Genomic DNA, 24,061 nt, shown 5'->3' on the forward strand with positions numbered 1-24,061 from the left:
AGCAACTCACCGTTAATTACAGACCGCAGTGCGGTAATACAGGAGCAACTCACCGTTATTACAGACCTTCCGCAGTGCGGTAATACAGGAGCAACTCCCCGTTATTACAGACCTTCCTCAGTGCGGTAATACAGGAGCCACGCACCGTTATACCAGTCCTTCCCCAGAGCGGTAATACAGGAGCAACTCACCGTTATTACAGACTTTCCGCAGTGCGGTAATACAGGGGCAACTCACCGTTATTACAGACCTTCCCCAGTGCGGTAACACAGGAGTAACTCACCGTTATTACAGACCTTCCGCAGTGCGGTAATACAGGGGCAGCTCACCGTTATTACAGACCTTCCCCAGTGCGGTAACACAGGAGTAACTCACCGTTATTACAGTCCTTCCGCAGTGCGGTAATACAGGAGTAACTCTCCGTTATTACAGACGTTCCCCAGTGCGGTAATACAGGAGCAACTCACCGTTATTGCAGACCTTCGCAGTGCGGTAATACAGGAGCAACTCACCGTTATTACAGACCTTCCCCAGAGCGGTAATACAGGAGCAACTCTCCGTTATTACAGACCTTCCCCAGAGCGGTAATACAGGAGCAACTCACCGTTATTACAGACTTTCCGCAGTGCGGTAATACAGGAGCAACTCACCGTTATTACAGGCCTTCCGCAGTGCGGTAATACAGGAGTAACTCACCGTTATTACAGACCTTCCCCAGAGCGGTAATACAGGAGCAACTCTCCGTTATTACAGACCTTCCCCAGAGCGGTAATACAGGAGCAACTCACTGTTATTACAGACATTCGCAGTGCGGTAATACAGGAGCAACTCCCCGTTAATTACAGACCTTCCCAGAGCGGTAATACAGGAGTAACTCACCGTTAATTACAGACCTTCCCAGTGCTGTAATACAGGAGTAACTCACCGTTATTACAGACCTTCCGCAGTGCGGTAATACAGGAGCAACTCACCGTTAATTACAGACCTTCCCCAGGGTGGTAATACAGGAGCAACTCCCCGTTAATTACAGACCTTCCCAGTGTGGTAATACAGGAGCAACTCTCCATTATTACAGACCTTCCCAGTGTGGTAATAGAGGAGCAACTCCCCGTTATTACAGACCTTCCCAGTGCGGTAATACAGGAGCAAGACTCCGTTATTACAGACCTTCCCAGTGCGGTAATACAGGAGCAACTTTCCGTTATTACAGACCTTCGCAGTGCGGTAATACAGGAGTAACTCACCGTTATTACAGACCTTCCGTAGTGCGGTAATACAGGAGTAACTCAACGTTATTACACACCTTCCCAGGGCAGTAATACAGGAGCAACTCTCCGTTATTACAGACCTTCCCAGTGCGGTAATACAGGAGCAACTCTCCGTTATTACAGACCTTCCCAGTGCGGTAATACAGGAGCAACTCCCCCTTAATTCCAGACATTGCCAGAGCGGTAATACAGAAGCAACTCACCGTTATTACAGACCTTCCACAGAGCGGTAATACAGGAGCAACTCACCGTTAATTACAGACCTTCCCAGAGCGGTAATAACGGGGTAACTCTCCGTTATTACAGACCTTCCCAGAGCGGTAATACAGGAGCAACTGGAACATTGAACATACAGTGTAGAAGGAGACCATTCGGCCCATCGAGTCTGCACCGACCCACTTAAGCCCTCACTTCCACCCTATCCCCATAACCCAATAACCCCTCCTAACCTTTATGGACACTAAGGGCAATTTAACATGGCCAATCCACCTAACCTGCACGTCTTTGGACTGTGGGAGTAACCAGAGCCCCGGAGGAAACCCACGCGGACACGGGGAGAACGTGCAGACTCCGCACAGACAGTGTCTCAGCGGGAAATTGAACCTGGGACCCTGGAGCTATGAAGCCACAGTGCTAACCACCGTGCTATCGTGCTGCCCACGGTCTGTAATTAACTCTCAGTTAATTACAGACCTTCGCCAGTGGTGATACAGGAGCAACGCTCGTTAATTGTTGTTACATTCTTCCCCACCGGGCCTGCACTCGGAAAGGCGACCGTTGCGATTTCTCTCAGGTCGGGGAGGCTTCATCCCAGTGAGCTGACCTTTGCAGTGGACGTACCTGATAGGCTAATGCAAGCTGAGAGCCTGCCCGACCTTGTTCCTCGGAACGCCTGAGCCACCCTAACCCGCGTTTACAATCCCGTGGGCCTATCCCTAACGTTCATCCCCACGTCGCCAGATGGATGTTTGCTTGTTCGCCAAATTCCATTGCCTCGCCTGACAAGGGCTGCTGGCGACACCAGAATATTCCAGCAAGCCTCTCCGACAGGGAGATGATGGGGTAGCAGGAAGCTGATCTGGAATGTGAACACCGGACGGATGGGCCGAAGGGCCTGTTCCTAAATTTGTAAATTTGTGAATAGAACTTTGTAGAGAACGCAATCCATCTCCAGGAGCTTTCAAATCAAAATCAACACTTAATACATTTGCAAATTGACAGGTTTGGGCCCAATCAAGTTGAAATAATCCTGGTTTTATTTCTCTCGATCTGGGGCTGTTTGTGGCAGATGTCAGGAAATTCTCAAACCTCTTTCTTCGTCCAGCATTTAGTGTGAGTTTCGTTAGACTGGCGGAGCCGCTGCCAAAACACTGATGGCCAAATTATCTGTGAGAGACGGAGAGCCGCGAATGATTTATTCAGCTGTAAATGGAGCGTCTTCTCCTCTCCAACTGACAAGGCCAAGTGAAGGGGATCAGCAAGGTTGTAAAAGGACAGCAGACAGGATGAGGTAAATCATCGGCAGCCGCTGACAAGTTTGACAAGGCCTTGCGTGAGGTGGCCATGGCAACCAGTGGGAAGGAGGCTGCTCTTCCTGGGCCCATTCAGTCAGCCAGAGCCACGGCACGCCGACTCCAAACACAGGGTCCACTCCGGCCACACCATTCGGTCAGCCGGGGGCTGATGGAAGCAGTGACCGCCTAACATCCCCTTTGTAACCGTCCCGAGCGCAGAGTCAGGAGGAGCAGCCGGCAGCCTCCTCGCCCCCCCCCGCAACCCCCCCCCGCACCCCCCCGCAACCCCCCCCCACAACCCCCCCCCGCAACCCCCCCCGCAACCCCTCCCGCAACCCCCCGCGCAACCCCCCGCGCAACCCCCCCCCCGCAACCCCCCCCGCAACCCCCCCCGCAACCCCCCCGCAACCCCCCCCGCAAACCCACCCGCACCCACCCGCAACCCCCCCCGCACCCCCCCCGCAAACCCACCCGCAACCCCCCCGTGCAACCCCTCACGCAAACCCCCCCCGCAACCCCCCCCGCAACCCCCCCCGCAAACCCACCCGCAACCCCCCCGCGCAACCCCTCCCGCAAACCCCCCCCGCAACCCCCCCCCGCAAACCCACCCGCAAACCCACCCGCAAACCCACCCGCAACCCCCCCGCACCCCCCCCGCAAACCCACCCGCAACCCCCCCGCACCCCCCCCGCAAACCCACCCGCACCCCCCCGCGCAACCCCTCCCGCAATCCCCCCCGCAACCCCCCCCGCAAATCCCCCCCGCACGCCCCCCACGCAACCCTCCCGCACCTGACCCCGTAAACCCCCCCGCATCCCCACCCCGCACCCCCCCGCACCCGCCCCGCAACTCCCCCCGCAACCCCACCCCGCAACCCCACCCCGCAACCCCCCCGCACCCGCCCCGCAACTCCCTCCGCACCCCCACCCCGCAACTCCCCCCGCAACCCCACCCCGCAACCCCCCCCGCATCCCCACCCCGCACCCCCCCCGCACCCCCACCCCGCACCCCCCCCGCAACTCCCCCCGCAACCCCACCCCGCAACCCCCCCCGCAATCCTCCCGCACCCACCCCGCAATAACCCCCCCGCAAGCCCCTCCGCAACCCCCCCGCACCTCCCCCCGCACCCCCACCCCCACCCCGCCTCGCCCCGCAAAACCACCCCGCACGCCCCCCCCGCACCCCACCACCCCCGCAACCCACCCACACCCGCCCACGCACCCCCCCACATGCCCCCCTGCAATCCCCCCGCAACCCCCCCGCAAACCCCCCCACACGCCCCCCGCACACCCCCCGCAAACCCCCGCGCACGCCCCCCCACAACCCGCCCCCGCAACCCGCCCCCGCAAACACCCCGCACGCCCCCCGCAAACCCCCCCGCAAACCCCCCCCACACGCCCCCTCACCTGCCCCGCAACCCCCCCGCATCCCCATCCCACACCACCCCCGCAAACCCCCCCCGCACGCGCCCCCGCAACCCCCCGCAACCCCCCCCGCAACACCCCGCAACCCCCCCCCGCACCCCCACCCCGCGCAACCCCCCACAAAACCCCCCCGCAAACCCCCCTCGCACCCCCCCCACAGCAACTCCCCAGCAACCCCCCCGCAACACACCCCCCGCAACACACCCCGCAAACACCCCCACAAACCCCCCCGCACCCCCCCGCAACCCCTCCGGAACCCCCCCTCAACCCCCCCGCACACCCCCGCGCAACCCCCCTGCAAACCCCCCCCCGCAGCCTCCGCCCGCAACCCACCACGCATACCCCCGCAACCCCCTGCAACTGCCGCCGCAACCCCCCCCGCACCCCCACACCGCACCCCTCCCGCAAACCCCCCCGCAATCCCCCTGCACCCCCCCAGCAACACCACTGCAACAAGCCCCGCACCCCACCCCGCCCCGCCCCGCAAAACCACCCCGCACACCCCACCGTACCCCACCCCCCGCAACCCACCCACACCCGCCCCCGCACTCCCCCCACATGCCCCCCTGCAATCCCCCCCGCAACCCCTCCCGCAAACCCCCCCCGCAAACCCCCCCCGCATGCCCCCCCGCAAACCCCTGTGCACGCCCCCTCCGCAACCCGCCCCCGCAATCCCCCCCGCAAACCACCCCCGCAACCCCCCCTGCAATCCCCCCCGCAACCCCCCCCGCAACCCCCCCTGCAACCCCTCCCGCAAACCCCCCCCGCAAACCCCCCCCACACGCCCCCCCGCAAACCCCTGTGCACGCCCCCCCGCAACCCGCCCCCGCAATCCCCCCCGCAAACCACCCCCGCAATCCCCCCCGCAACCCACCCGCACCCGCCCCCGCAAACCCCCCCCGCATGCCCCCCCGCAACCCCCCCCCCGCATGCCCCCCCCGCAAACCCACGCGCACGTCCCCCCCCGCAACCCGCTCCCGCAACCCCCCCCCGCAAACCCCCCCGCACGTCCCCCGCAAACCCCTGCAACACACCCCGCGCAACCCCCCACAAAACACCCCCGCAAACCCCCCGCAACCCCCCGCAAAGCCCCGCAACCCCCCCGCACCCAGCCGCAACCCCCCCGCAACCCCCCCCGCAACCGCCCCCGCAAACACCCCCCGCAAACACCCCCCGCACCCCCCCTGGCTCCCCCCCACCGGAACTCCTCAGCACCCCCACCCCGCAAACCCCCCGCATGCCCCCCCGCAACCCCCCGTAACCCACTACGCAAACCCCCCCGCACGTCCCCCGCAACCCCCCCGCATCCCCACCCCGCATCCCAGCCGCAACCCCCCCCGCACCCCCACCCCGCACCCCCACCCCGCACCCCCCCCCGCAAAACCCCCCCACAAACCCCCCCCGCAAACCCCCCTCGCACACCCCCCACAGCAACTCCCCAGCAACCCCCCCCGAAACAGACCCCCCGCAACACACCCCGCAACACACCCCCACAAACCCCCCCCGGACCCCCACCCCGCACCCCCCTGCAACCCCTCCGGAACCCCCCGCAACCCCCCGCAACGCCCCGCAACCCCCCCGCACCCAGCCGCAACACCCCCGCAACACCCCCCGCAACCGCCCCCGCAAACACCCCCCGCAACCCCCCCGCACCCCCCCTGGCTCCCCCCCACCGGAACTCCTCAGCACCCCCACCCCGCAAACCCCCCGCATGCCCCCCCGCAACCCCCCGTAACCCACTACGCAAACCCCCCCGCACGTCCCCCGCAACCCCCCCCGCATCCCCACCCCGCATCCCAGCCGCAACCCCCCCCGCACCCCCACCCCGCACCCCCCCCCGCAAAACCCCCCCGCAACCCCCCACAAAACCCCCCTCGCACACCCCCCACAGCAACTCCCCAGCAACCCCCCCCGAAACAGACCCCCCACAACACACCCCGCAAACACCCCCACAAACCCCCCCGGACCCCCACCCCGCACCCCCCGCAACCCCTCCGGAACCGCCCCGCAAACCCCCCGCATGCCCCCCCCGCAACCCCCCGTAACCCACTACGCAAACCCCCCCGCACGTCCCCCGCACGTCCCCCGCAAAACCCCCCCGCTTCCTTACCTTGCAGGTCAGCTGTTCGGGAGAGAGAGGGAGCCGGGACCTTGGAAACAGCACGGGAGTTTCAAAAAGCGCGGGAGCTGCGAGGCAGAGGGGACAGTTTAAAAGGGCGCGCCGTGGGTGAGGTAAGTACTGCTTAACCACTTCCTTACCTTGCAGGTCAGCTGTTCAGGAGAGAGAGGGAGCCGGGACCTTGGAAACAGCGCGGGAGTTTCAAAAAGCGCGGGAGCTGCGAGGCAGAGGGGACAGTTTAAAAGGGCGCGCCGTGGGTGAGGTAAGTACTGCTTAACCACTTCCTTACCTTGCAGGTCAGCTGTTCGGGAGAGAGATCAGTTTTGGGAGCAGGCCTATTGGCTGACTGTAAAGCAGGAAGGATACAAAGGGTGTGGCTGAAGTGCCTATAGAAACAGAGTGCTGGAAGCAAACAGAGTGTATCTGAGTTTGGGTAAGGCTGAGTGCTGAAGGCAAACAGAGTGTATCTGAGTTTGGGTAAGGCTGAGTGCTGAAGGCAAACAGAGTGTATCTGAGTTTGGGTAAGGCTGAGTGCTGGAGGCAAACAGAGTGTATCTGAGTTTGGGTAAGGCTGAGTTCGGGTAAGAGGGGAGTGACAAAAAAAAAAAAATCAAATTAATTAAGTAAATTAATTAACTAGTTAAGGGAATTTGGTGCTCACCTGAAGGAGGTGCAGAGAAGCAGACCTGTGAGGGAGTCTCTGGAGCAATTACATCACAGCCAGCAGGTAAGTGATTGGCTTGTAACTGGTAAGTGATTTCTTTCTCTTTGACTTTCTCTTAGCTGTGTAGTGTAGTTCAAATTTAACTTCAGGTTTAAGTCATGGCAGGAGAGCTCAGACCCGTGTCATGCTCCTCTTGTGAGATGTGGCAAGTCAGGGACCCTTCTGGTGTCCCTGACTCCTTCATCTGCAAGAAGTGTGTCCAACTGCAGCTCCTGTTAGACCACTTGACGGCTCTGGAGCTGCGGATGGACTCACTTTGGAGCATCCGCGATGCTGAGGAAGTTGTGGATAGCACATTCAGTGAGTTGGTCACACCGCAGATTAAAATTACTGAGGCAGATAGGGAAAGGGTGACCAACAGACAGAGGAAGAGTAGGAAGGCAGTGCAGGGGTCCCCTGCGGTCATCTCCCTGCAAAACAGATTTACCGTTTTGGAAACTGTTGGGGGAGATGGCTCACCAGGGGAAGGTGGCAGCAGCCAGGTTCATGGCACCGTGGCTCGCTCTGCTGCACAGAAGGGCGGGAAAAAGAGTGGCAGAGCTATAGAGATAGGGGATTCAATTGTAAGGGGAATAGACAGGCGTTTCTGCGGACGCAATCGAGAATCCAGGTTGGTATGTTGCCTCCCTGGTGCAAGGGTCAAGGATGTCTCGGAGCGGCTGCAGGGCATTCTGGAGGGGGAGGGTGAACAGCCAGCTGTCGTGGTGCATATAGGCACCAACGATATAGGTACAAAACGGGATGAGGTCCTACAAGCTGAATTTAGGGAGTTAGGAGTTAAACTAAAAAGTAGGACCTCAAAGGTATTAATCTCAGGATTGCTACCAGTGCCACGTGATAGTCAGAGTAGGAATGACAGGATAGCTAGGATGAATACGTGGCTTGAGAGATGGTGCAAGAGGGAGGGTTTCAAATTCCTGGGACATTGGGACCGATTCTGGGGGAGGTGGGACCTGTACAAATCGGACGGTCTGCATCTGGGTGGGACTGGAACCAATGTTCTCGGGGGTGTGTTTGCTAGTGCAGTTGTGGAGGGTTTAAACTAATGTGGCAGGGGGATGGGAACCGATGTAGGAAGTCAGTGGGGACAGAAACAAAAGGCAGGAAGGGAGAGTGTGTAAAGCATGACCAGAGAAAGCAGGGCAGAGAGCAAGGAAAGTCTACATTAAACTGCATTTATTTCAATGCAAGGGGCCTGACAGGCAAAGCGGATGAACTCCGGGCATGGACGGGTACATGGGACTGGGATATTATAGCTATGATGGAAACATGGCTAAGGGAGGGGCAGGACTGGCAGCTCAATGTTCCGGGGTACAGATGCTATAGAAAGGATAGAACAGGAGGTAAGAGAGGAGGGGGAGTGGCGTTTTTGATTAGGGAGAACATCACGGCAGTACTTAGAGGGGATATATCCGAGGGTTCGCCCACTGAGTCTATATGGGTGGAACTGAAAAATAAGAAGGGAGAGATCACCTTGGTAGGACTGTACTACAGGCCCCCAAATAGTCAGTGGGAAATTGAGGAGCAAATATGTAAGGAGATTACAGATAGCTGCAAGAATAATAGGGTGGTAGTAGTAGGGGACTTTAACTTTCCCAACATTGACTGGGACAGCCATAGCATTAGGGGCTTGGATGGAGGGAAATTTGTTGAGTGTATTCAGGAGGAATTTCTCATTCAGTATGTGGATGGACCGACTAGAGAGGGGGCAAAACTTGACCTCGTCTTGGGAAATAAGGAAGGGCAAGTGACAGAAGTGCTAGTGAGGGATCACTTTGGGACAAGTGACCATAATTCCATTAGTTTTAAGATAGCTATGGAGAATGATAGGTCTGGCCCAAGAGTTAAAATTCTTAATTGGGGCAAGGCCAATTTTGATGGTATCAGACAGGAACTTGCAGAGGTAGATTGGGGGAGACTGTTGGCAGGCAAAGGGACGGCTGGTAAATGGGAGGCTTTTAAAAATGTGTTAACCAGGGTGCAGGGTAAGCACATTCCCTTTAGAGTGAAGGGCAAGGATGGTAGAAGTAGGGAACCCTGGATGACTCGAGATATTGAGACTCTGGTCAAAAAGAAGAAGGAGGCATATGACGTACATAAGCAACTGGGATCAAGTAGATCCCTTGAAGAGTATAGAGATTGTCGAAATAGAGTTAAGAGGGAAATCAGGAGGGCAAAAAGGGACATGAAATTGCTTTGGCAAATAATGCAAGGGAGAATCCAAAGAGATTCTACAGATACATAAAGGGGAAAAGAGTAACTAGGGGCAGAGTAGGGCCTCTTAAGGATCACCAAGGACATCTATGTGCAGATCCACAAGAGTTGGGTGAGATCCTGAATGAATATTTCGCATCGGTATTCACGGTGGAGAAAGGCATGGATGTTAGAAAACTAAGGGAAATAAATAGTGATATCTTGAAGTGTGCATATTACAGAGGAGGAGGTGCTGGAAGTCGTAAAGCGCATCAAGGTAGATAAATCCCCGGGACCTGATGAAATGAATCCCAGGATGTTGTGGGAGGCTAGGGAGGAAATTGCGGGTCCCCTAACCGAGATATTTGAATCATCGGCAGCCACAGGTGAGGTGCCTGAAGATTGGAGAGTGGCGAATGTTGTGCCCTTGTGCCCGCATGCCCCCCCGCAACCCACTCTGCAAACCCCCCCGCACGTCCCCCGCAACCACCCCGCACCCACACCCCGCAAAACCCCCCCCGCAAAACCCCCCCCGCGAAACCCCCCCCGCGAAACCCCCCCCCGCGAAACCCCCCCCGCAGAAACCCCCCCCGCAGAAACCCCCCCCGCAGAAACCCCCCCCGCAGAAACCCCCCCCGCAGAAACCCCCCCCGCAGAAACCCCCCCCGCAGAAACCCCCCCCGCAGAAACCCCCCCCCGCAGAAACCCCCCCCGCAGAAACCCCCCCCGCAGAAACCCCCCCCGCAGAAGACCCCCCCCCCGCAGAAAACCCCCCCCGCAGAAACCCCCCCCCGCAGAAACCCCCCCCGCAGAAAACCCCCCCCGCAGAAACCCCCCCCGCAGAAACCCCCCCCCCGCAGAAACCCCCCCCGCAGAAACCCCCCCCGCGAAACCCCCCCCGCGAAACCCCCCCCGCGGAAACCCCCCCCGCGGAAACCCCCCCCGCGGAAACCCCCCCCGCGGAAACCCCCCCCGCGGAAACCCCCCCCGCGGAAACCCCCCCCGCGGAAACCCCCCCCGCGGAAACCCCCCCCGCGGAAACCCCCCCCGCGGAAACCCCCCCCGCGGAAACCCCCCCCGCGGAAACCCCCCCCGCGGAAACCCCCCCCGCGGAAACCCCCCCCCGCGGAAACCCCCCCCGCGGAAACCCCCCCCGCGAAACCCCCCCCGCGGAAACCCCCCCCGCGGAAACCCCCCCCGCGGAAACCCCCCCCCCCCGCGGAAACCCCCCCCGCGGAAACCCCCCCCCCCGCGGAAACCCCCCCCCCGCGAGAACCCCCCCCCCGCGGAGACCCCCCCCCCGCGGAGACCCCCCCCCCGCGGAGACCCCCCCCCCGCGGAGACCCCCCCCCCGCGGAGACCCCCCCCCCCGCGGAGACCCCCCCCCCGCGGAAACCCCCCCCCCGCGGAAACCCCCCCCCCCGCGGAAACCCCCCCCCCGCGGAAACCCCCCCCCCGCGGAAACCCCCCCCCCGCGGAAACCCCCCCCCCCCCCCCCGCGGAAACCCCCCCCCCCCCGCGGAAACCCCCCCCCCCCGCGGAAACCCCCCCCCCCCGCGGAAACCCCCCCCCCCCGCGAAACCCCCCCCCCCGCGGAAACCCCCCCCCCCCGCGGAAACCCCCCCCCCCCCGCGGAAACCCCCCCCCGCAGAAAACCCCCCCCGCGGAAAACCCCCCCCCGCGGAAACCCCCCCCCCCGCAGAAACCCCCCGCAGAAACCCCCCCCCCCGCAGAAACCCCCCCCCCCCGCAGAAACCCCCCGCAGAAACCCCCCCCCCCCCGCAGAAACCCCCCCCCCCCCGCAGAAACCCCCCCCCGCAGAAACCCCCCCCGCAGAAACCCCCCCCCGCAGAAACCCCCCCCCCCATGACAGAGACCTGGTTGAGGGAAGGGCAGGATTGGCAGCGAAACGTTCCAGGATTTAGATGTTTCAGGCGGGATAGAGGGGGATGTAAAAGGGGAGGCAGAGTTGCGCTACTGGTTAGGGAGGATATCACAGCTGTACTGCGAGAGGACACCTCAGAGGGCAGTGAGGCTATATGGGTAGAGATCAGCAATGAGAAGGGTGCAGTCACAATGTTGGGGGTATACTACAGGCCTCCAACAACCAGCGGGAGATAGAGGAGCAGATAGGTAGACAGATTTTGGAATAGAGTAAAAACAACAGGGTTGTGGTGATGGGAGACTTCAACTTCCCCAATATTGACTGGGACTCACTTAGTGCCAGGGGCTTAGACGGGGCAGAGTTTGTAAGGAGCATCCAGGAGGGCTTCTTAAAACAATATGTCGACAGTCCAACTAGGGAAGGGGCTGTACTGGACCTGGTTTTGGGGAATAAGCCCGGCCAGATGGTAGAAGTTTCAGTCGGGGAGCATTTCGGGAACAGTGACCACAATTCAGTAAGTTTTAAAGTACTGGTGGACAAGGATAAGAATGGTCCGAGGGTGAATGTGCTAAATTGGGGGAAGGCTACCTATAACAATATTAGGCGGGAACTGAAGAACCTAGATTGGGGGCGGATGTTTGAGGGCAAATCAACAACTGACATGTGGGAGGCTTTCAAGTGTTAGTTGAAAGGAATTCAGGACCGGCATGTTCCTGTGAGGAAGAAGGATAAATACATCATTTTTCAGGAACCTTGGATAACAAGAGAAATTGTAGGCCTCGTCAAAAAAAGGAGGCATTTGTCAGTGCTAAAAGGCTGGGAACAGACGTATTAGTGAGAGGCAGCATGGTTTTGTGAAGGGGAGGTTGTGTCTCACTAACTTTATAGAGTTTTTCGAGGAGGTCACTAAGATGATTGATGCAGGTAGGGCAGTGGATGTTGTCATATGGACTTCAGTAAGGCCTTTGACAAGGTCCCTCATGGTAGACTAGTCCAAAAGGTGAAGTCACACGGGATCAGGGGTGAGCTGGTAAGGTGGATACAGAACTGGCTAGGTCATAGAAGGCAGAGAGTAGCAATGGAAGGATGCTTTTCTAATTGGAGGGCTGTGACCAGTGGTGTTCCACAGGGATCAGTGCTGGGACCTTTGCTGTTTATAGTATATATAAATGATTTGGAGGAAAATGTAACTGGTCTGATTAGTACGTTTGCAGACAACACAATGGTTAGTGGAATTGCGGATAGCGATGAAGACTGTCAGAGGATACAACAGGATTTAGATTGTTTGGAGACTTGGGCGGAGAGATGGCAGATGGAGTTTAATCCGGACAAATGTTAGGTAATGCATTTTGGAAGGTCTAATGCAGGTAGGGAATATACAGTAGAACCCTCAAGAGTATTGAAAGTCAGAGAGATATAGGTGTACAGGTCCACAGGTCACTGAAAGGGGCAACACAGGTGGAGAAGGTAGTCAAGAAGGCATACGGCATGCTTGCCTTCATTGGCCGGGGCATTGAGTATAAGAATTGGCAGGTCATGTTGCAGCTGTATCGAACCTTAGTTAGGCCACACTTGGAGTATAGTGTTCAATTCTGGTCGCCACACTACCAGAAGGATGTGGAGGCTTTAGAGGGGATGCAGAAGAGATTTACCAGAATGTTGCCTGGTATGCAGGGCATTAGCTATGAGGAGCGGTTGAATAAACTCGGTTTGTTCTCACTGGAACGAAGGAGGTTGAGGGGTGACCTGATAGAGGTCTACAAAATTATGAGGGGCATAGACAGAGTGGATAGTCAGAGGCTTTTCCCCGGGGTAGAGGGGTCAATTACTAGGGGGCATAGGTTTAAGGTGAGAGGGGCAAGGTTTAGAGGAGATGTACGAGGCAAGTTTTTTACACAGAGGGTAGTGGGTGCCTGGAACTCGCTGCCGGAGGAGGTGGTGGAAGCAGGGACGATAGTGACATTTAAGGGGCATCTTGACAAATACATGAATAGAATCATAGAAGTTTACAGCATGGAAACAGGCCCTTCGGCCGCCCAGTTTTTACCATTAAGCTAGTCCCAGTTGCCCGCACTTGGCCCATAACCCTCTATACCCATCTTACCCATGTAACTATCTAAATGCTTTTTAAAAGACACAATTGTACCCGCCTCTACTACTACCTCTGGCAGCACATTCCAGACACTCACTACCCTCTGAGTGAAGAAATTGCCCCTCTGGGCCCTTCTGAATCTCTCCCCTCTCACCTTAAACCTATGCCCTCTAGTTTTAGACTCCCCTACCTTTGGGAAAAGATGTTGACTATCTACCTTATCTATGCCCCTCATTATTTTATAGACCTCTATAAGATCACCCCTAAGCCTCCTACGCTCCAGGGAAAAAAGTCCCAGTCTATCCAGCCTCTCCTTATAACTCAAACCATCAAGTCCCGGCAACATCCGAGTAAATCTTTTCTGCACTCTTTCTAGTTTAATAATATCCTTTCTATAATAGGGTGACCAGAACTGCACACAGTATTCCAAGTGTGGCCGTACCAATGTCTTGTACAACTTCAACAAGACGTCCCAACTCCTGTATTCAATGTTCTGACCAATGAAACCAAGCATGCCGAATGCCTTCTTCACCACCCTGTCCACCTGCGACTCCACCTTCAAGGAGCTATGAACCTGTACTCCTAGATCTCTTTGTTCTATAACTCTCCCCAACGCTATACCATTAACTGAGTAGGTCCTGGCCTGATTCGATCTGCCAAAATGCATCACCTCACATTTATCCAAATTAAACTCCATCTGCCATTCGTCGGCCCACTGGCCTAATTGATCAAGATCCCGTTGCAATCCTAGATAACCTTCTTCACTATCCACTGTGCCACCAATCTTGGTGTCATCTGCAAACTTACTAACCATGCCTCCTAAATTCTCATCCAAATCATTAATATAAATCACAAATAACAGTGGACCCAGCCCCGATCCCTGAGGCACACCACTGGTCACAGGCCTCCAGTTTGAAAAACAACCCTCTACAACCACCCTCTGCCTTCTGTCGTCCAGCCAATTTTGAATCCAATTGGCAACCTCACCCTGGATCCCGTGAGCTTTAACCTTCTGCAACAACCTACCATGCGGTACCTTGTCAAAGGCTTTGCTAAAGTCCATGTAGACAACGTCTACTGCACTGCCCTCATCTACCTTCTTGGTCACTCCCTCAAAAAACTCAATCAAATTTGTGAGACATGATTTTCCACGCACAAAGCCATGCTGACTGCCCCGAATCAGTCCTTGCCTCTCTAAATGCTTGTAGATCCTGTCTCTCAGAATACCTTCTAGCAACTTACCTACTACAGACGTTAGGCTCACCGGTCTGTAGTTCCCAGGCTTTTCCCTGCTGCCCTTCTTAAACAAGGGCACAACATTCGCCACTCTCCAATCTTCAGGCACCTCACCTGTGGCTGCCGATGATTCAAATATCTCGGTTAGGGGACCCGCAATTTCCTCCCTAGCCTCCCACAACATCCTGGGATACATTTCATCAGGTCCCGGGGATTTATCTACCTTGATGCGCTTTAAGACTTCCAGCACCTCCTCCTCTGTAATATGCACACTTCTCAAGATATCACTATTTATTTCCCTTAGTTTCCTAACATCCATGCCTTTCTCCACCGTGAATACCGATGAGAAATATTCATTCAGGATCTCACCCAACTCTTGTGGCTCTGCACATAGATGCCCTTGTTGATCCTTAAGAGGCCCTACTCTGTCCCTAGTTACTCTTTTCCCCTTTATGTATCTGTAGAATCTCTTTGAATTCTCCCTTGCATTATTTGCCAAAGCAATTTCATGTCCCCTTTTTGCCCTCCTGATTTCCCTCTTAACTCTATTTCGACAATCTCTATACTCTTCAAGGGATCTACTTGATCCCAGTTGTTTATGTACGTCATATGCCTCCTTCTTCTTTTTGACCAGAGTCTCAATATCTCGAGTCATCCAGGGTTCCCTACTTCTACCAGCCTTGCCCTTCACTGGTTGCAGGCAGAGTTTAGTTTGCTGACCACAGGGAGGGCGGTGGAGCAGCTGAGAAAGGCGAGGGGGGCGATCTATGAACATGGAGAGAAGGCCAGCAGAATGCTTGCACAGCAGCTGAGGGAGAGGGAGGCAGCCAGGGAGATAGGGAAAGTAAAGGACGGAGATGGGAACCTGGTCGGAGATTCAGCCGGGGTGAATAAAGCGTTTAGAGATTTTTACAACAGGCTGTACTGGTCGGAACCCCCAGCGGGGTCGGAGGGAAATGAGGTGCTTCTTGGAGGGGCTGAATTTCCCAACGGTGGCCGGGGAGCTGGAGGGAGGGCAGGAGGGCCCCAATCGGGCTGGAAGAGATAGTGGAGGGCTTGAAGCCATGCAGGCAGGTAAGGCCCCGGGTCCGGACGGGTACCCAGTGGAGTTTTATAAAAAGTTCTCTGGGATATTGGGGCCGGTGTTGTTGAGGATGTTCAATGAGGCAAGGGAAAGAGGGGTGCTGCCCCCGACGATGTCACAGAACCTGGAGCTGTGTGGGTCCTACAGGCCGAGTCTCAGACGAACAAAAACTGCAGGTCCTGCACTCGAGGGTGAGCACGGAGATTTTCACCCTCATTGAAGACACCGACGATTTCCAGACGGCGTTCGCAGCACTGAGAAGTCTCTACGTTCGCCCAGTTAACCAAATCTACGCTCGCTACCAGCTCGCGACGAGACGGCAAGCTCCCGGAGAATCGATGGACGAGTTCTACGCTGCGCTGCTGATTTTGGGACGAGCCTGCAGCTGCCCGTCGGTGAATGCAAACGAACACACGGACATGTTAATGCGCGATGCTTTTGTGGCAGGTATGCAATCCTCCCAAATCCGCCAAAGACTTCTAGACTCTCAGAGGCACGGGCCCTAGAGGCCTCCCTAGACGTCGCCGCGCGTAATACCCGCGCCTACGGCCCCGACCGCACGGCAGGCCATTGGGCCCCGTACGTACCCATCGCGGCAAACCCCCTACCCCCCCCCGGACACCCCACAGGCTTGCGCGGTTCAAATGCCGAGTCGCACCGGGGGCGCCCGCTGTTATATCTGCGGCCAGGCAAAACACCCCCGACAACGCTGTCCGGCCCGCGCAGCTATCTGCAAAAGCTGCGGGAAAAAAGGCCACTATGCGGTGGTGTGCCGGTCCCGCGAGGTCGCCGCCGTCCCGGGGCCACAGGGAGCCCTACAGGCAGTCTATGCCTCCCAACCCCCCCAGCAGTCCATGTGCGACCCGCAGACGCCGCCATTTTGGGTCCCGACCACTGCGGCCCCGGGAGAACTGGGAGCCCTGCACGCCGCCTACGCTCCCCAACCCCCCTCCCCGCAGCCCATGTACGACCCGCCGCCGGTGCTCCCGATTTGGGTGCCGGCCAACACTCTCCACGGAGAGGAGGGGGTTTTTCGCGTCCCGAACGCCACCCTCCCCCCCCCCCCCCGTCCCGCGCCCCACGCCTGACCCGCCGGCGCAACCTACCTGGACCCCGACCACCGCTATCCCCGGCGAGGGAGCTCCGCACGGTCCCAGCGCTCGCGGCCCCACTACTGACCCGCCGGCGCCGCCGACCTGGGCCCCGACCACCGCTGTCCCCGGCGAGGGAGCTCCACGCGGTCCTAGCGTCCGCGGCCCTGGCGCTCGCAGTGAAGGAACTCCGCGCGGTCCTAGCGCCCGTGGCCCCAGCGCTCGCAGTGCAGGAACTCCGCGCGGTCCTAGCGCTCCCAGACCCCACAGCACACCATGTGCGACCCGCAGACGCCGCCATTTTGGGTCCCGACCACCACGAGGGGAGGAGGGGCGCCGCCATCTTGGACCGCCCCCGACCTGTACGACGCATGGGGGCGGCCATTTTGTCCACCCCCGACGCCATCTTGTGACCCCTCAGCCACGTGCGATGTATGGGGGTAGCCATTTTGTCCATCCCCGACACCATCTTGGACGGCAACAACGGACCCCACCCCACTACTACAACCACGGCTCGCTTCGGTTACGCTCGATCAGGCTCGGCCCCGGACTCTCCAGGCGACGACGACAACGGTCCTAATTAACGGCCACGAGACGCCATGCCTAGTCGACTCCGGGAGCACGGAAAGCTTTATACACCCCGACACGGTAAGACGCTGTTCCTTAACCACCTATCCCAGCGCACAAAAGATTTGCCTAACTGCAGGATCCCACTCCGTACAGATCCAGGGATTCTGCATAGTTACCCTAACGGTACAGGGGAGGGAGTTCAAAAACTACAAACTTAACGTCCTTCCCCAACTCTGTGCCCCCACCTTGCTGGGCTTAGATTTTCAATGTAACCTACAGAGCCTTACGTTTAAATTCGGCGGCCCCATACCCCCACTCACTATCTGCGGCCTCGCCACCCTCAAGGTGCAACCCCCGTCCTTGTTTGCGAACCTCACCCCGGATTGCAAACCCGTCGCCACTAGGAGCAGACGGTACAGCGCCCAGGACCGGACCTTCGTTCGGTCCGAAGTCCAGCGGCTACTGAAGGAAGGCATAATCCAGGCCAGCAATAGTCCCTGGAGAGCGCAGGTGGTAGTAGTGAAGACAGGGGAGAAACAAAGGATGGTCATTGACTACAGCCAGACCATCAACAGGTACACACAACTAGACGTGTACCCTCTCCCCCGCATATCCGACATGGTCAATCGGATTGCCCAGTATAAAGTCTTCTCCACCGTGGACCTCAAGTCCGCCTACCATCAGCTCCCCATCCGCCCAAGTGACCGCAAGTACACAGCCTTCGAGGCAGACGGGCGATTATACCATTTCCTACGGGTCCCTTTTGGCGTCACAAACGGGGTCTCGGTCTTCCAACGGGAGATGGACCGAATGGTTGATCAACATGGGTTACGGGCCACGTTCCCGTACCTCGACAATGTAACCATCTGCGGCCACGATCAGGAGGACCACGACGCCAACCTCCAAAAATTCCTCCAGACCGCCAAAGCCTTGAACCTCACGTACAACGAGGACAAGTGCGTTTTTAGCACCAACCGGCTAGCCATTCTGGGCTACGTAGTGCGCAATGGGATAATAGGCCCCGACCCCGAACGTATGCGCGCACACATGGAATTTCCCCTCCCGCACTGCCCAAAAGCCCTGAAACGCTGCCTGGGGTTCTTTTCGTACTACGCCCAGTGGGTCCCCCAGTACGCAGACAAGGCCCGCCCCCTAATACAGACCACGACCTTCCCTCTGTCGACAGAGGCTTGCCAGGCTTTCAGCCGCATCAAAGCGGATATCGCAAAGGCCACGGTGCACGCCATCGACGAGTCCCTCCCCTTCCAGGTCGAGAGCGACGCCTCCGACGTAGCTCTAGCGGCCACCCTTAACCAAGCTGGCAGACCCGTGGCCTTTTTCTCCCGGACCCTCCACGCCTCAGAAATCCGCCACTCCTCAGTGGAAAAGGAAGCCCAAGCCATAGTGGAAGCTGTGCGACATTGGAGGCATTACCTGGCCGGCAGGAGATTCACTCTCCTCACGGACCAACGGTCGGTAGCCTTCATGTTCGATAATGCACAGCGGGGCAAGATTAAAAATGACAAGATCTTAAGGTGGAGGATCGAGCTCTCCACCTTCAACTATGAGATCTTGTACCGGCCCGGAAAGCTGAACGAGCCGTCCGATGCCCTATCCCGCGGGACATGTGCCAACGCACAAATTGACCGCCTCCAAGCCCTCCACGAGGACCTCTGCCACCCGGGGGTCACTCGGTTTTACCACTTCATCAAGTCCCGCAATCTCCCATACTCATTAGAGGAGGTCCGTACAGTCACAAGAGACTGCCACATCTGCGCGGAATGCAAACCGCATTTTTTTCAGGCCAGATGGAGCGCACCTGATTAAGGCTTCCCGCCCCTTTGAACGCCTCAGTCTCGATTTCAAAGGGCCCCTCCCCTCCACCGACCGCAACGCGTATTTCCTTAATGTAGTGGACGAATACTCCCGCTTCCCTTTTGCCATTCCCTGCTCCGACATGACCGCGGCCACAGTCATTAAAGCCCTGAACACAATATTCACACTGTTCGGTTACCCCGCATACGTCCACAGCGACAGGGGGTCCTCTTTCATGAGTGACGAGCTGCGCCAGTTCCTGCTCAGCAAGGGTATAGCTTCAAGCAGGACGACCAGCTACAACCCCCGGGGGAACGGGCAAGTAGAAAGGGAGAACGGCACGGTCTGGAAGGCCGTCCTACTGGCCCTACGGTCCAGGGATCTCCCAGTTTCACGGTGGCAGGAGGTCCTCCCGGACGCTCTCCATTCCATCCGGTCGTTATTATGTACGAGCACTAATCAAACGCCTCACGAGCGTCTCCTTGTCTTCCCTAGGAGGTCCTCCTCTGGAACGCCGCTGCCGACCTGGCTGGCGGCCCCAGGACCCATCCTGCTCCGAAAGCACGTGCGGGCACATAAGGCGGACCCGTTGGTCGAAAGGGTTCACCTCCTCCACGCGAACCCCCAGTACGCCTACGTGGAGTACCCCGACGGCCGACAGGACACGGTCTCCCTGCGGGATCTGGCGCCCGCCGGCACCACGCACACCCCCCCCCGACACCATCAACCCAACCGCCCCCCTTCCTGCCACCGCCGCACCCCGCGACCGCCCCCTTCCCAGGAGGATCAGTCCCCCTCCCCTTTGCACCGACAGCTGAAACCGTGCGGCTCCCGGAGGCGACAACACTGGTACAAGCACCACCGCCGGGGCCGAGGCGATCGTCACGGACGACCAGACCGCCCGACCGACTCGTGGCGTCGATGTAAAACAAAGATGGACTGTCCAATGAACATTTTGTTTTTCCTATACCCTCTGTAAATAGTTGTAACAGGACGATACTGTCCAATACTGTACTACCATGTGAATGTTCTATCCTCCCAGGACCAGCCCTGTAAACCCTTACCACCATACGAAGTATCACCCCGCCGGGTTCATTTTTGACAAGGGGTGAATGTGGTAGTATTGGGGGTCATGTGGGACTGGAAGCCCTAATTGGCTGACAGATTGGCTGACAGATCCCGGGTCCTGGTTGGCCGTTGACCTCATGCTCCGCCCTGAAGGCGGTGCCTTCCCCCGCAGGCCAGTTTACTATCGGGCTGCTGGGGAACAGACACGCTTAATAAAGCCTCATCGACTTCACTCTATTCGTCTCACGGAGTCTTTGTGCGCTACAAGAAGGTTGTTAAATGTGATCATGATGCCCCCGGAAGGTAGGGAGGTGGAGGTAGTGATCGCAATGGACGCAGAGAAGGTTTTTGATCGGGTAGAATGGAATATCTGTGGGAGGTGCTGGGACGGTCCGGATTTGGGCCGGGCTTTGTTGACTGGGTCAGGTTCCTGTATCAGGCTCCCATGGCAAGTGTGCGGAAAAACAGGACAACTTCGGGCTACTTTAGACTGCACCGGGGGACGAGACAGGGATGCCCCCTCTCCCCACTGATGTTTGCGCTGGCTATAGAGCCGTTGGCAATCGCTCTGAGAGCTTCAAGGGGCTGGAGGGGACTGGTCCAGGGGGTGGGGGGGACGGGGGGGGGAATGGGGTGGAGCACAGGGTTTCGCTCTATGCGGATGAGCTGCTTCTGTACGTTTCGGACCCAGTAGAGGGGATGGAAATCATGAAGATTTTAGGGGAATTTGGCCGGTTTTCGGGGTATAAGCTAAACATGGATAAGAGTGAGATGTTTGTGGTTCAGGCGAGGGGACAGGAGGGCCGACTGGGGGAGCTGCCGTTTAGGTCAGTAGGGGGTAGTTTTAGATATTTGGGCATCCAAGTGATGCGGGAATGGGACCGGCTGCATCAACTGAATCTGGCCCGGCTAGTGGACCAAATGAAGGACGATTTCCGGAGATGGGACGCGCTCCCATTGTCGCTGGCCGGGAGGGTACAAACGGTGAAAATGACGGTCCTCCCGAGGTTCCTATTGGTATTTCAATGTCTCCCCATTTTTAGTCCGCGGTCCTTTTTTAAGCGGGTCAACAGGGTGATCGCGGGCTTCGGCTGGGCGGGCAAGACCCTGCGGGTAAGGACGGTAATGCTCGAGCGTAGCCGGGGAGAGGGCGGGCTGGCGCTGCCAAATTTTAGTAATTATTACTGGGCGGCGAATATAGCCATGATCAGGAAGTGGATGGTGGGGGAGGGGTCGGCGTGGGTGCGGATGGAGGCGGCTTCTTGCAAGGGCACCAGTCTGGGGGTGTTGGTAACTGCACCTCTGCTGTTCCCGCCGGCACGGTACTCCACCAGTGCAGCGGTGGTGGCGGCCCTGAGAGTTTGGGGACAGTGGAGGCGGCATGTGGGAGCAGTGGGAGCATCGGTCTGGGCCCCAATCTGTGATAATCACCGGTTTGCCCCGGGGAGTATGGATGCGGGGTTCCGGTTATGGCGGAGAACGGGGATTGAGAGGATGGAGGATATGTTCAGAGAGGGAGCTTTCCGAGTATGAGGGCGCTGGAGGAGAAGTTTGGGTTGGTGAGGGGAAACAAATTCAGATACTTGCAGGTGCGCGACTTCCTTCGTAAACAGGTGGCAACCTTCCCGTTCCTACCGCTGAGGGGGATTCAGGACAGGGTAGTTTCCAGAGGGTGGGTAGGGGAGGGGAGCGTTTCGGACATTTACAAGGAGCTTATGGGGTCGGAGGGGACGCAGACCGAGGAGCTGAAGCGTAGGTGGGAGGAGGAGCTGGGAGGAGAGATAGAGAATGGTTTATGGGCGGACGCGTTGAGTCGAGTCAACGCGTCCACAACATGTGCCAGGCTCAGCCTGATACAATTTAAGGTGGTTCATCGGGCTCACATGACAGTGGCCCGGATCAGCAGATTCTTTGGGGTGGACGACAGCTGCACAAAATGTGCGGGAGGACCAGCGAACCATGTCCACATGTTCTGGACATGTCCGAAGCTGAGGGGATTCTGGGAGGGGTTTGTGGACGTCCTGTCCACGGTGTTAAAAACAAGGGTGGCGCTGAGTCCAGAGGGGGCGATTTTCAGGGTGTCGGAAGACTCGGGAATCCAGGAGGAGAAAGAGGCAGACGTTCTGGCCTTTGCTTCCCTGGTACCCCAGAGACGGAGACTATTAGCTTGGAGCGACTCAAAGCCCCGAAGTCGGAGACCCGGCTATCGGACATGGCTCGCTTTCTCTGTTTGGAGAAAATTAAGCTTGTCTTGAGAGGGTCACTGTTGGGGTTCGCCCGTAGGTGGCAACCGTTCGTCGACTTCTTCACGGAAAGTTAATCGTCAGCAGACCGGGGGGGGGGGTAGTTTAGGTTAGAGTAGGGGGGTAATAAGGGTGGGACCTGTGCGAAAGGTAAATGGTTTTTGCACTATGTTTATGGTTTCATGTATCTTGTCAAAATGCAACAAGACCCGGACAATATCCAGGCTCAGGGCTGACAAGGGGCAAGTTACATTCACACCACACAAGTGCCAGGCAATGACCATCTCATGTTGCAGCTGTACAGAACTCTGGTACGGCCGCATTTGGAGTATTGCGTACAGTTCTGGTCACCGCATTATAGGAAGGACGTGGAGGCTTTGGAGCGGGTGCAGAGGAGATTTACCAGGATGTTGCCTGGTATGGAGGGAAAATATTATGAGGAAAGGCTGATGGACTTGAGGTTGTTTTCGTTGGAGAGAAGAAGGTTAAGAGGAGACTTAATAGAGGCATACAAAATGATCAGGGGGTTAGATAGGGTGGACAGTGAGAGCCTTCTCCCGCGGATGGAAATGGCTGGCACGAGGGGACATAGCCTTAAACTGAGGGGTAATAGATATAGGACAGAGGTCAGAGGTAGGTTCTTTACGCAAAGAGTAGTGAGGCCGTGGAATGCCCTACCTGCTACAGTAGTGAACTCGCCAACATTGAGGGCATTTAAAAGTTTATTGGATAAACATATGGATGATAATGGCATAGTGTAGGTTAGATGGCTTTTGTTTCGGTGCAACATCGTGGGCCGAAGGGCCTGTACTGCGCTGTATTGTTCTATGTTCTATCTCCTGCAAGAGAGGATCTAACCCCCATCCCTTGACATTCAAAAGCATTCCCATCGCTGAATCCCCCACAATCCACATCCTGGGGGTTACCATTGATCAGAAACTGAACTGGACCCAGACACATTAATACTGTGGCTCCCAGGGCAGGTCAAAGGCTGGGAATCCTGCGGAAAGTAACTCACCTCCTGACCCCCCAAACCCTATCCACCATCGACAAGGCACAAGTCAGGAGTGAGATGGAATACTCTCCACTTGCCTGGATGAGCGCAGCTCCAACAACACTCAAGAAGCTCGACACCATCCAGGACAAAGCAGCCCCGCTTGATTGCTCCCCTTCCACAAACATTCACTCCCTCCACCACCAACCCACAGTGGCAGCCGTGTGTACCGTCTACAAGATGCACTGCAGTAACTCACCAAGGTTCCTTAGGCAGCAGCCTTCAGATTTTCTGTGGGAGCAGTGGCCAGGGGTCTGTCAGGAAGGTAAGTAGCAGGGAGAAATTTAACTCTTCGTGTGTTGGTAAGTATTGTGATTGGTCAGTAAAATCCTTATTCCTTTCACTTATTCATTATTTGATATTATATTTGGAATCAGTTAAGGTAAAGTGTAAAAATGGCAGGAGATCCCAGACCCGTGTTGTGCTTCTCGTGCTCAATGTGGGAGTTCTGGGACGCGGCCGATGCCCCCTGACTCCTTCATGTGCGGGAAGTGTGTCCAGCTGCAGCTCCTGTTAGACCGCATGACGGCTCTGGAGCTGCGGGTGGACTCACTTTGGAGCATCCGCGATGCTGAGGAGGTCGTGGATAGCACGTTCAGTGAGTTGGTCACACCGCAGATTAGGATTGGTGAGGGAGACAGGGAATGGGTGACCAAAAGGCGGAGAAAGAGCAGGAAGGCA

The sequence above is a fragment of the Scyliorhinus torazame genome, chromosome 29 (genome assembly GCF_047496885.1).
Source record: "Scyliorhinus torazame isolate Kashiwa2021f chromosome 29, sScyTor2.1, whole genome shotgun sequence".
NCBI classification, from domain to species: Eukaryota; Metazoa; Chordata; class Chondrichthyes; order Carcharhiniformes; family Scyliorhinidae; genus Scyliorhinus; species Scyliorhinus torazame.